Raw genomic sequence first — 14,383 nt, 5'->3', positions numbered from 1 at the left:
TCCTCTAATTACACCACCCATGACCAAGTTTTGCAGGAAAAAAAGCCAATTCCTGTGACAGTGTTCACAGGGGTTTTCAGATGAGTGAAGAGATGAGGATCTGGCTCCATGTTTCAGAAGGTTTGATTTATTATTTTATGATATATATTACATTAAAGCTATACTAAAAGAATAGAAGAAAGGATTTCATCAAAAGCCTAGCTAAGAATAGAATAGCCAAGAATGATAACAAAGGTTTGTGGCTCAGAGAGTCTGAGCCAGCTGACTGTGATTGGCCATTAATTAGAAACAACCACATGAGACCAATCCCAGATGCACCTGTTGCATTCCACAGCAGCAGATAATCATTGTTTGCATTTTATTCTTGAGGCCTCTCTGCTTCTTAGGAGGAAAAATCCTAAGGAAAGGATTTTTCATGAAAGTTGCCTGCGACAAATTCCAGTCCTTGGTTTCTAAAGCCACGATACCCCACTCCTCCTTGCCTTGGCCACTGCTGTCACCCAGCCTTGCTCCCACTGCTCCCAGAATGTCGGATCCCAGAGATCCAGCCCATCCCAGCAGCTCAGGCCATTTCCTCCCCCACAAACTCAGCAATTACAACTCATTTCAGAAATATGAACCTGATCACATCAACTCTGCTGCAGCTCACTGCACTCATTAAGCTTCATTTCTCTGGGTTTATTCCTTTCTGTACATTTTCCAGTGATCTGGAGGCCTAAAGAATGCTCCCATAAAATTCATCAGAGGCTCAGTGTCAGTTCAAAGCTGTCAAACCTGCTGATTCATTTCAGCAGCATTTGCTGTGCTTCATTAATTCTAGATCTCAATGTTTTCAACCAAATAATGAAGTTATATATAACTCCACGCAGCAGCAGCACCAATAAATCCTTCAAGCCTTTGGCAACTCCTTTAATCCAAGGTAATCATGTTTCCTTGTATAACAAGTCTTGTGATGTCTGTAATAGCAGCTCACTATAGTAACAACAGCCTTCATGTTATGGCTCTCTGCATGCCTCCAGTATTAATCAGTTCCCAGATTTAAATATGAAATTAGAGAACTCTTGATACTCTTCCTGAAACAGATATGGTAATCAGAGCCCCCCCTTCCTCCCAAATTTTAAAAAAAGTCCAATAAAGATCAGGCCTGTGGAGTTGCTGATGGTGGAGTCAAAGACTGCAGCTTGCTGGATATTGCTGTGCTCTATTACCTCATCCCTTCCCATTAAAATAACAATCCCAAACAGCCAGGCTGTTCTATAGGCACTTTTCTCTGCCACAAGCTCTTTTTCTTGGCTTTTCAACAGAAGAATGAAAAAAAAATCTCACCAGAAGTGAAGATTGCAGATTCGTGCTAGAACTGGGAATATCATTGGCCTTCGAATGCAGAGGACACAATGATCAGAACATTTATTTTTCAATTTAGAAATTTCTTAATGAAAACAGCATTTTTCTATTTCATAAGTGAGCTTAATCCTAGCAATTTTCCAAATACACTGACTTTTTTCCTAGAATTGTCCTGAAAACTCCTGCAGCATCCTCCAGCAGCTGTTACCTGAAGGGATGTTACCACTGACAAACCTGGCTGGGATTTAACCTCATTTAACAGAAAACTGTGACCTTCATGCCCCAACTTAACTAAAATGATATTTAAATAAAATGATATTTAACTAAAATGATATTTAACAGAAAACTTTGTTTCTTCATGCCTCAACTTAAATAAAATGATACTTACCTGAAATATTTAACAGAAAACTTTGCGACCCTCATGCCTCAACTTAACTAAAATGCTATTTAACAGCATTACTTCCTTTTCCCCAGTCTCCCACAACCATCTCTCATTTCTACCATATAAAAAGAAAAGTCACATTCAGCTCCTTGAACCTTATCAACATGTTTGGCTATAATCAAGATTTGACTTTGTTGAGCAATCCAAACATAATCTGCAGGCATAGATCTTTAAATTAAACCATATTAAATTGCATGGTAAATTTGATCAGAATACTAAAATATAGATTAAATCCAGAAAGCAGAAATATCAAATGCAAAGAAGTTTCTTTCAGGAGCTGGAAATAACATCTCATTTTGCATTTGCATCTTCTCTGCCCGTTACCCTTTTCAGATCTAGTAAAAATGAAAATTCATAAATTAAAATCCTTAAATTCTAAGAATTAAAAACCTTAATTTTATGACTGCCTGGCCCTGAAAAGAAGCCCAGGGAATCAGAATTTCTTAGATGTGAGCCTAATGCCTGTGCACAAAGAGCTGCAATGAGTTTCAGAGCGTGAGTTCCTCTTGCAGAAAGGTGAGCACAGCAATGCCAGGCGCAGCCCCAGCAGTGTTTTCACAGGCACCATGTGTGGCAAAGGCAGATGCAGAGATTAGCACACATAAATCACTCACCCAGGCAGGGAAAAACCCTCCTCCACTGCCAGCTAAGACAACCAGCACAAAATGCATGTTTTTACAAGGGCTATTCAAAGAAATAGCAGGAGTGGGGAGAATGACTCATGGGCCAGCAAGCTTCACTCACTGCAGCTACTCACAGTGAGAACACAAAGGGAATTAGGACTTAGATGATGATTTTTTAAAAAAAATAACCAAGAAGCATTAGCAAAACCAGCTGCTGCACTGTAATATTTCTAAGCAGCTTTGTTATGCCTTCATGTTCTCTTCCAGTAGGAGTTTTCTCTTTCTGACTTGCATTGGCTTTGCTGTTGTTGGCAGTAGACATCAGACAAATAAAGTTTTCAACAACATAAAGACTTTTAAAACTGCATCTCTTAACCCCTATCATGCCCTTGAGAGGGGGTAACTCCTGAAACTAATTGCATCTCTTCCTCCACAGGCAATAGGTTCATATCTAAGAAATTCTGATACCTTGGGCCAGGCACTCATGAAGCTGAGGCTGGATTTTCATTCTCACTAGATCTGAAAAGGGTAATGGGCAGAGAAGATGCAAATGCGAAATGAGATGTTATTTCCAGCCCCTGAAAGAAACTTCTTTGCATTTGGTATTTCTGCTTTCTGGATTTAATCTATGTTTTAGTATTGAGATCAAATTTTTTTTTTTTTTTTGTTAAATAACCAAGAAGCATTAGCAAAACCAGCTGCTGCACTGTAATATTTCTAAGCAGCTTTGTTATGCCTTCATGTTCTCTTCCAGTAGGACTTTTCTCTGACTTGCATTGGCTTTGCTGTTGTGGGCAGGCTGTCTCAGCAGACATCAGACAAATAAACTTTTCAACAACATAAAGACTTTTAAAACTGCATCTCTTAACCCCTATCCCCCTGAGAGGCTGAGAAGTGGTTGCTTAATTCTTTACAGGTTTGGTTGTGCCTCCCTTCTCTATTTCTGTGACTGACTTCCTTTAGTTCCCAAAAAATAAACAAGCCTCTAAGCAGTTATCTCCACCTAAATCACACTTTGTACCTATTTCCTAACCATGGATTTTTTGGGTTTGTTGACAAACCTATTGGATTTCACACTTGACTTGCAGGGGATTAAATTCATTGCCTGGTGGGCTTGAGTCACTACTTTACAATTACAGGAGTTTATTTTGTATAGAACAAATACTTCAACAGGACTCTCATTTTCAGATGACAAAGTACTGATGTGCTTGCATACTTAGAGTTTTTACCCAAATTTTATTATCTTATTATTAAAATATCTTATTATTAAATAGAATATTATTAAAATTATTTTATTTTTATAATTATCAAAATTTTATTATTTTATTATTATGTATTATTATTTATTTTTGTATTATTCTTATTATTATATATTTATATTATTTACACATAATTCTATTATTATTTATTTATTATTAATGATTTTATTTATTATTTACTATGTATTTATTATTTATTTTTATTATTATACAATTATTTATAATTTTATTTTTAATTATTATTATCATTCTTCTTCTTCTTCTTCTTCCTATTATTATTATTATTATTATTATTTTTATTATTATTATTATTATTATTATTATCCATAATCTCACAGCTTTAAGGTCATTCTAATTAGACCAATTTTATTCCATTTACTTTTGTGTTTTAACTGGAATAGAGTAAATTCCCCTGCTGTCTTAGAGAGTGCCATTAAATGGCATTTTGCAATATTTCACACTGCAATAATCAGACAGTTTCTGCACATCCCCCTTCCTGCACAGAGATGGCAGCAGAACTGCTACACACAGACTTCAAATCACCTCGGGGAGCTGATTCTAATCACATTTTAGCCATGAATTTCCTTCCCACCAAGGCTCGCAGCTCAGCCTAACTCTTTAAAAGTTCTGTTGTTAGATTTGCAGGTCTAGCATTTTCTATTTCCCAAAACACTCCTATTCATGCAGTAAAATGGCATTATTTTAAGGTTGCTGTGTAACAATTAAATGACTAAAAATCATCACCACATCTGTAGGATAACAAGCAGTTTTCCTGTATATGAAAATAACAAACTCAGTAACTCACAAGCAGCTTTTGCTTTGTGAAATATCACATGGAGGAAAAGCTTTGGTGTCCCAAACTCAACACTACAAAATGCAATAACTCAGCACTATTTTAAAGCACATTATTTAATACCTAGAGTGGGGTTTTTAAAGGTTGAGAGACCAAGAAAACAGAAACTCATCCTAAAACTTTTATTTTTTTTAATGTTATGATCCCCATGCTTAAAAGTGAGACACTTTTCTCTTGGCTGATTTTTTATTACATGCATAACTTTTTTGATGTCTCTTCATGAGGTCAGGCACAACTTTAATTTACAATTTACAAGATTTTACTTTCCAACTAATTTGACTTTGAATCAACTAAGAGAAGTCACTGCTAAGGAGGAATTATCACTGAAGAGATAAGAGAGAACCAATCCTTATCTTCTCAGGCACAAAGTGGCTCATCTTGGAATCAAAGCTGGGTTTTAACTACAGAATTGGCCATTAATTTTTATCACTCTGAAGATATCAGGTGGTTTCTCCAGGACTGCAGCCAATTCCATAAACACAACTATTCTGCATGGCAGATTTCAGCTGGAAGCCAGGTTTTAATATGTTCCAAAAAAGTGCTGGAAAAAGGAAACTTCAGGAGAATCTGAACTACAGTGAGGGAAAGGAAACACCAGGAAAATATTCAAATAGAAAGTGAGCTCAGGCCAGTAAGAGCCAGGTTAATATTAATTTTAAAGGCTCTCAAATCTGCCTGTTTTATAAATTAGTGTCAACCAAAACTCAGTAGCAACATGGATGCAAATCTTTAAACACTCACTCTGGTAAAATTATTTCATGGTTTACAAAGGAAGAAAACCTGAGCCAGGGTCAAAATTGAAGCTGAGAAGTTGCTCACAAACAGTTTTCCATTTGAGATTTCCACCTAGGAGAATGTCTTAAAATTGATGTTCTGTTCTTAAAATTTGTGGTGCTTAATTTCCTCTGTGAATTAACAACTGCTGGCATTGAAGAGAGGCTGTGCTGAACCCACAGGATTTTCCAGCAGCTCTTCACATTTCAGTCAAATTCATTTATTACCATTTCCTATATTCCCACATTTTTCCTATATTTCACCTATATTTACAGGAAAATTTGCCCCAAAGTTGAAAAGAAGCTGCTGCTGCTTGTGCAGAGGGGTTTTGGGGTGACAATCAGCTGGTGACAATCAGAGAAATCCAGGAGGTGTTTCCAGTGGAAATCTGGATTGTCAGGAGCAGGCAAACATGGTTAACAACGAAAATAATGTGGTGGACAACATTCCACAGGCTCCAGGATGATCAAAGGACATTGATCCCTATATATATTCCCATATATTTCCTATATTCCACCTATATTTACACCTATCCTCCCTATATATATTCCAATAGATTTCCTATATTCTACTTATATTTACAGGGAAATTAGCCCCAATGTTGAAAAGAAGCTGGTGCTGTTTGTGCAGAAGGGTTCGGGGGTGACAATCAGCTGGTGGCAGTAACAGACCACCAAGGCACTTGGGGGATGGGATAATTGCCTGCATGGGCTCAGAAACGCCCTCAGAGAAGCCCAGGAGGTGTTTCCAGAGGAAATCTGGATTGTCAGGAGCAGGCAAACACGGTTAACAATTAAAATAATCTGGTGGACAACATTCCACAGGCTCCAGGATGATCAGAGGACATTGATCCCTATATATATTCCCACATATTTCCTATATTCCTCCTATATTTAAACCTATCCTCTCTATATATATTCCCATATCTTTCCTTTATTCCACCTGTATTTACAGGAAAATTGGTCCCAAAGTTGAAAAGAAGCTGGTGCTGCTTGTGCAGAGGGGTTCTGGGGTGACAATCAGCTGGTGGCAATAACAGAGCACCAAGGCACTTGGGGGATGGGATAATTGCCTGCATGTGCTCACCCTGACAGAAATGCCCTCAGAGAAGTCCAGGGGATGTTTCCAGAGGAAATCTGGATTGTCAGGAGCAGGCAAACACGGTTAACAATGAAAATAATCTGGTGGACAACATTCCACAGGCTCCAGGATGACCAGAGCACATTGACCCCTATATATATTCCTATATATTTCCTATATTCCACCTATATTTACAGAAAAATTGGCCCCAAAGTTGAAAAGAAGCTGCTGCTGCTTTTGCAGTTTTGGGGTGAGAATAGGATGACCAGAGCACATTGGTCCCTAATGAAGTGACTTAATTAACCCTTGAGGGGGTGCTGAGGCAGCCCTGCCCCAAGACATCCACAGCACTTCTGGGCAAGGCCACAAAAATTGGTGTTTATTGAAATCTGGCACTGATTTCCTCTTCTAAAATTTCAGCAGCAAAATTTCCTCTTCTTGAAAATTTGATTTGATTTGAACAAGCACTCACGTACTCTTGGACTGAGATGCACAATGCAGAATTTATGTTCTTAATTAGAATTAAGTTCATCAGTGTGTTTGTGTTGTGTAATTTCTTATTCTTCACATGAGAATAACAGAAAGCATCTTGAACAGCCTATTCATTCTTCTTTGTGACAAAGTAAATTGGAATGGAAGAGATTTAATGCCTGAATTTCATTACTTCTCCTGTACTGGAGATTTTTTCTTCAAAGGAAGAAAAGTCAACAGAGTTTGAAACTCTTTCTAGAAGAGAACTGCTTCCCCAAAATAAAGATTTTACAGCTTCAGTCTAGCAAAATTTTGGGGTGCTGTGCTTATCATCAGCTAAAATTACTCTCAAATCTTCAATAAAGTACAATTTAACATCATTTACCACCAGAGCACAAATCAAAACATTATTTTGTACTCCTTGTTTAGGTGCTGATCTAACCAAGGCAGTGAAAATGAGGCATGAAGTAGAGCAGGGCACCTCTGAACTGGATTCTTCTTAAAAAAGAAAAGCACAAAAAGCCCAGAAATCCCCTCTGGGAGAGAAGGGCTGATATTGATCACATCACTGATCAATACTGATCACAAAGAGGAAAACCAGCCAGCAATTATTGTCTGCAATATTATTCCTGAAGAACAGAGAGCACATTAATGCTGCTCCAGGTTTGCCCAGGTTCTTCTTGCAAAGCCTCTTCCCCTCACATAAAAAGTGAGGAGATAATAGATTTATGCCTATTATAGATTATTACAGCCACAGATTATTATAGATAATAGATTTATTCCTATTATAGATTATTCTAGACATAGATTATTATAGATAATAGATTTATTCCTAATATAGATTATTATAGCCACAGATTATTATAGATAATAGATTTATTCCTATTACTTTCCATTTTATAGTTACAGGAGATTGACTGTGGCATTTTACATAGAGATTTAAGCTCTATCAATGTTTTGACACTAAGACAGCAATTCATTTAAAAAATAACCCTTAATTGTAAATTAATTTGTGCCTGACCTCATGAAGAGACATCAAAAATAACCCTATGAAAAATATATATAAACCAACAAAACCTGTTTGTAACCCAAATGCCATTATTCCATTTCTTTCTGGTTTTTTTCCCCATATATTTGACATTTCAAATAAAAATGATAACTGGATACCAACCAACTGTCCTTCCCTCCAAAGAAATAAATGTCTGCACAACCCCTCCCTGCCCTGAAGGGACAAACTCACATTTATTCAGATATCTCCTGAAACAGGAGTATTTGTGCACATCACCCTCTGATGTCAGTCCCAGGAAGATAATTTGAATATAATTAATTTGAATATAATTAATGAGAATAATTGAAATTATCATTGAAGGTATCAGGGAAAGGCAAGGAGCTCATGTTTTGGTAGCACACAGAGGCACCACTTTACAGGTACTTCTAAACCCTTCCAAAAGCAGCAAAGGCATCAGCAGAAAAAAAAAAATTACCATTGTATAAAGAGCCAGGAAACATTACTTGATAAATGAAGAAAAATGATGACACTAATTGACATCATGAGAAAACTCAAAAAGAAAAAAAAAGAAAGAAAACAAATTAAACCCTTAATCTCTTAAGGAAGAAATTCCAGGGCAGGCCTGAAACTGTCAAAATTAATTTCTCCAGAAATGCACCAGATTAAAAACATGAAGGAAAACCAAAAAGCTCCCAGTCACAGAAAAGTCTCAAATATTAATTTTGGGCTACCCATCAGTAATGATTTCTTTAGGAAGTTTTCATAACACCAAATAAAATTACATTCTGAATAGTTCTTGGCTAACAGAGCAAAACTGCCCAGTTACAGAATTTGCTGTTACAATATTGTTGTAGCTGAGTTTTTCTGTTTTGCTTGGGGTTTTTTTTTTTTTTGGCTTTTCACATGTTATTGTTTCAGCATCAAATCCACTGCATGATATAATGCAGAATCAGAAACAAGCAGGATATTTTTAATAGAAAAGCACATTGGAAATTCTCAATTTTCTTCCAAATTAGGACAAGCACAAAGTTCTTTTTTCACACCAGCTGCTTATTCTGCAGCAGAGCCTTGTTCCTCAAGAAATGACTGAAAAATGCTCAGGCACAAACCTCAGATAAGTCCAGAAATTATAAAATTGAGTTGTCTGTATTTTCTCTGAGTGTTTTATTAGCATTAATCCTTTTTTTTTTCATTCATTAGGATTGTTTGGGACGCAGAAGAGGGATTTTGGGAATGCCAAACAGGCCTCATTCACTGACTGCAAGAACTTGTCACAGAAACTACAGATCCCACACTTTTTGTGAGAGACAGAAACTTGAAATAAAACATTACTGAAGTAAAATAACACAGACATGGAAATACAACATTATTGAAGTAAAATAACACAGACATAGTGACCTGCTGCCACCACACCTGAGCTTTAAATTCACATTCTAATACAGGAACTCTGCTACAAATTTGATTTTTTTTTCCAAAGCTCTTTATGACCCTCTTGGATTGCAGCTTCTACCCCTTCTTGTTTTTTAATCAGAAAAACCGAGTGAAAATTTTATTTCTGGTGTGTGTTTTATAATCTTCTTTCATTTTGATGAAAGCAGGAAGTGCAGTAAAGCATCCAAGTAATTCAGGAATTGAAACGCAAAGTAAGAAAAGTATATTTATTTACACTTGTGTCTTATTGCAGAGAGAAATGAGAATTACAGAGAATTGCAGAGAGCAGTGAGTGGACAATATCAGCAAAGCTGGGAATAAGGAGGAGAAAACTTGGAATTAGAAATTTTATGCGAATGAAGATGAGAAAATTTTGAATTCGAAATTTTATGTGAATTAGGATGAGAAAACTTGAGATTGAATTAGAAATTTCAGAGGAAAAGCATATTTACATCTATACATTATCTACGTCTATATTATATTAATTATATTATATTATCACATCATATAATATAATATCATATTATACACAATATATATAATATATAATATATAATATATAATATATAATATCTATAATATATAATATACGATACATAATATATAATATAATATGTATAATAATATAGAATATATTGCATGAATATATTGCATACACAGTATACAATATATACTATACACAATATATGATATATATAATATATAAGTATAATGATATGATATGATATAATATAATATGATATGATATAATATAATATAATATAACATAATATAACATAACATAACATAACATAGCATAGCATAACATAACATAACATAATAGAATAGAATAGAATAGAATAGAATATTTACATCTATACATCTATATATTAACCCTTTTCAGGGTTAATCTGGAATATATGGGGAGCAAAGCAGTTTGGTTTAGGGACGCATTGATATGGAACAGTCCTGGGCAGCCCAGCCAAGCTATGACCTGGAAATTATTCCCTTTTCTGCCTCCAGTTCCCCACCCCAGCCCTGATGAACAGCCCAAGGATGCTCAGGCTGCCTCTGTTTTAAGCCCAGCCACTAAACCTGACTGCAGGGCGAGCAAGGGTCAGTTTAAAAGCTGAGCTTTGCAGAAAGGAGCCTGAGTGATGTGGAAAACAGAAATTCCCAGCTCCCATCAGCTCAGGCAGCTCCCCAGATGAACAAATGCAGGGGAACCAGGGCTGAGTGCTGACAGGGGAGTTTCCCACAGCTCCCCTGGCCTGGGGCATCACAGCCTGCTGCCCAAGCTGCACAAAAAGGTCCAAATGTGAAAAAAAAATACAAAAAAATGTTCCAGAGAACCCAAATTAAAGCCAGATGTAGAAGGAGCAGATGCCTGAAATGTGCTGTCAGTTCAGGACAGGGTAGGAAAGCTTGATGGTGTTATTATTTATTAATTGGCATGCTAAGGAAGTCACAGAGAACATTTAGGATTTAAGAAATAGGTGTTCTGTTCACTAAAAATCCTGCAACTTCTATCAACTTTAAACATATTTAAATGTATTCAAATTTTAAATACATTTAAAAAAATGTATTAAGTGTTTAAGTTAATTAAATTTTAAATGTAGTAGAACTTTGAACATATTTAAATGTATTAAAATATGGTCAACAGCACAGCCCTGGAATAGGAATTAAACAGTGCAAGTAAAAAAAGATTTTCACTAAATGCAAGGTCTCTCATATCTTACTGCAAATTGTGTTCCTTAAATGTCACAGAGAACATTTATGATTTAAGAAATAGGTGTTCTGTTGACTAAAAGTCCTGCAATTTATATCAACTTTAAACCTATTTCAATGTATTAAAATTTTAAACATATTTTTAGAAATGTATTAAATGTTTAAGTTAATTAGGTTGTAAATGTATTAAAACTTCGAACATACTTAAATATGTTAAAATTATTTTAAAATTATTTAAATATGTTAAATACGTTAAAATATTATGGCCAACAGCACAGCCCTGGAATAGGAATTAAGCAGTGCATGTAAAAAAAGGTTTTCACTAAGTGAAAGGTCTCTCATATCTTATTGCAAATTGTGTTCCTTAAATGTCACAGAGAGCATTTATGATTTAAGAAATAGGTGTTCTGTTGACTAAAAATCCTGCAATTTGTATCAACTTTAAATCCATTTAAACGTATTAAAATTTAAAACATTTTTTAAATTGTATTAAATGTTTAGGTTAATTAAGTTTTAAATGTATTAAAACTTTGGACATGTTAAAATATTATGGTCAACAGCACAGCCCTGGAATAAGAATTAAACAGTGCAAGTAAAAAAAGATTTTCACTAAGTGCAAATTGTGTTCCTTTAATCTGGGCAAACACACTTGGTGCTAATAATGTGGGGGCAGTTTTCATGGAAATTCAGGCTATAATATCCAAAAATGATGTATTTAACATTCATTCCTACAGAACATGCACAACCTATCTAGATTCTCTTTTAGGCAAACTCAAAATTTAGAAAAAAAAAATCCTCATTAAAGCACTTTTACACACACATCATGAAAGCAGCAAAGCATTTAGGTGGACTAAAAATAAAAACTATTTTTAAAAAATTTGAAACATAAGAGAAGCACAACATTTTTCTGACCACACCAAAACACTCTTGGCAAAATGTTCAATGAAATGCTCTTAGTGAATGCACATTTTAACAGAGAACCTTCTAAAAACAAGCACAAGATTGAGTGGTTCCCCTATCAGATGCAGGTTTATTAGGGAAATATCAGGGATTTATATATGGAATTACAACCCAATTATGATGTTACTGGGTAAATAAGAGGTTGGATGACATCTAACTTTACAAGTCTATTTTCTTTATAGTTCTGGATAGGTTTTACTAGACAGGAGGAAAGGAAAATCTGCAGTTACCAGAAGCCATTTTATGGCCTCTAAACGCATCAATAATCCACAAAATCTCTCTGAGTGATGAAAAGCAGAGAATTTCCCACCAGAAAAATGAAACATTCCCATCCCCAACCAGGCCATCCACACCTGGTGAAACCCCTCAGTGCTTTTGCTGCAGTCTTTAGAGTGTAATGAGAATATTTCAAATCAAAGGAGCACCAAACTTAAACTCCAATGGCTCCATTTTAGGGAATAATCTGCCAAGAGCAGCTCCAAAGCAGCCAGAAACCCAAAAAAATCATTTTACAGACTCACAATCCCCAGCTGCAGCGTGAGAAAAAGGAGCTCAAAATACAAGAGAAAAGCAGCTCAAGGCAGGAGAGTAATTCTGCAGAAAAGATATTAAAGGAGAATAATTCTGCAGAAAAGATATTAAAAGCACTCTCTTGTGCACTTAAAAAAATTAAGAATTGCCCCAGATGATGAACTGGGAGACTTGTGAAGGAGCACAACACAACCAGAGCCGCAATGTAATGTTTTTCAGTGGCAAAGTGTAACAAAAGAGCTGGTTTTTAACCCAAAGCAAGCAGGGGTGCTCCAGAATCTCCATAAATAATCTGCCTGCCAGCCCATGCCATTCAGAAACACAGATTCACCAAGACTACTCAACTGCTGAAAGAGATGGATTTTCCCAAAAATGCAGCAATCCTAGAGGGAAGAATCAAGCAAGCTCCCTGGTTTGATGGCAATTATCCTAATTTGAAAGCATGAGCTCTGCAAATACATTTTATGTCAGATTTTCCACCTCTGAGCAGTGATTTCACTGCATAAACTTCACTAAAATACCCCAGGATTTTTGAAAGGACACAAATTCTGTGTTTTAAGCAAAACTTTGAACTGCAATAAGTTGCAGTAAGTCCCACCAGACTCTATATTTTGTAGAGAATATCTAAAACCTCATTAACAAACACCTATTTTGAAACTGCAAAAGGGATTTATGGATTAATACCTGCTAAATAATACATGACTAATTTTAATTGTTTTTACATTTTACATTACCAACACTGAAGTTCAGGCCTGGCAATCAGACTTTAATTATTCCAGCTGTTAATGAGTGGCAGGTGTCAAAGGGTGCTTGTTTTCCCTTCTTGGATCCCTCATATATATCTATATATCTATATATATCTATATATATATAAAAATGTCTATATTTTGAATAAATACAAAAAATAAATAATATAGAATATATATAATATATAAAAATCTAATATTTTAGTATTATAGAATAAAATTTTATATATTATAATATTATAATATATATTATATATATTATTTATACTAGAGATATTATATATTATATATATTATCATTTATATTAGATAAAAATCATATATATGATAATATTATAATAATATAATACTATAAATAGATACAATATTTATAGCATATAAAATATATATATATGAGGGATATATATACATATATACAGACACATATATACTATATATATAAAAATCTATAATATAGAATATATACAACATATATAAAATGTATAAAATATATAAAATATATAAAAATATATAAATATATAAAAATATATATTTATATAAGGTATAAGATATATAAAATATATATAAATATATATATATAATATATTTATATGAGATATAAGAGATATAATATATTATATATATTTATATTTAAATATATACAGTTAATATATATATAAGATATATATAAGGGATATATATACATATATACATATATATTAGCTAGATATACCTAGAAATACCTAGAAATTTTTCAAGGTATGCCCATGCTGATTTCAGAATGCATTACGTATTTTACAGCTGTTTCCAGCATCTGCTACAATTATTTTTCAAAGGTTTAACATGAAACAGAGAGCCAAGTCATCATGATCCACCCCAAACTTTATTAAGAACCACTGTGGAGCCCTTTCCAGCTGAAAAAACAGCTGCAGCCCTTGCACAGCCTGCAGGGACTGAATAATCCCTGCTGCAGCAGCAACCCTGGGATACAGCTGTGCCAGAATTAAATGGTGATGCACAAGGGTAGAGATATGGGCAGAGGGAGGAAGGAACACAAATCACTGTTAAATACAATATTAGGAGGCAGCTGTTTGATTTTTTCTGGAACACAAGTCAATATTGAGTTATCACCAGTGCTGCTGTCCATGGGATCAAACATCCCCAAGTTTCTGCCC

General features: G+C 34.8%; 1 protein-coding gene across 1 annotated transcript in view; it reads right to left on the bottom strand.

The window, feature by feature from the left end:
* ATG7 (autophagy related 7) overlaps positions 1 to 14,383 on the bottom strand; it is a 94,375-nt gene that overhangs the window by 45,841 nt on the left and 34,151 nt on the right. The window lies entirely within an intron of this gene.

This window comes from Melozone crissalis, unplaced genomic scaffold (assembly GCF_028551555.1).
Source record: "Melozone crissalis strain CALT ecotype California unplaced genomic scaffold, PUWL_Pcris_2 ptg000029l_1, whole genome shotgun sequence".
Classification (NCBI taxonomy): Eukaryota; Metazoa; Chordata; class Aves; order Passeriformes; family Passerellidae; genus Melozone; species Melozone crissalis.
This window is presented reverse-complemented; position numbering and strand designations above follow the sequence as displayed.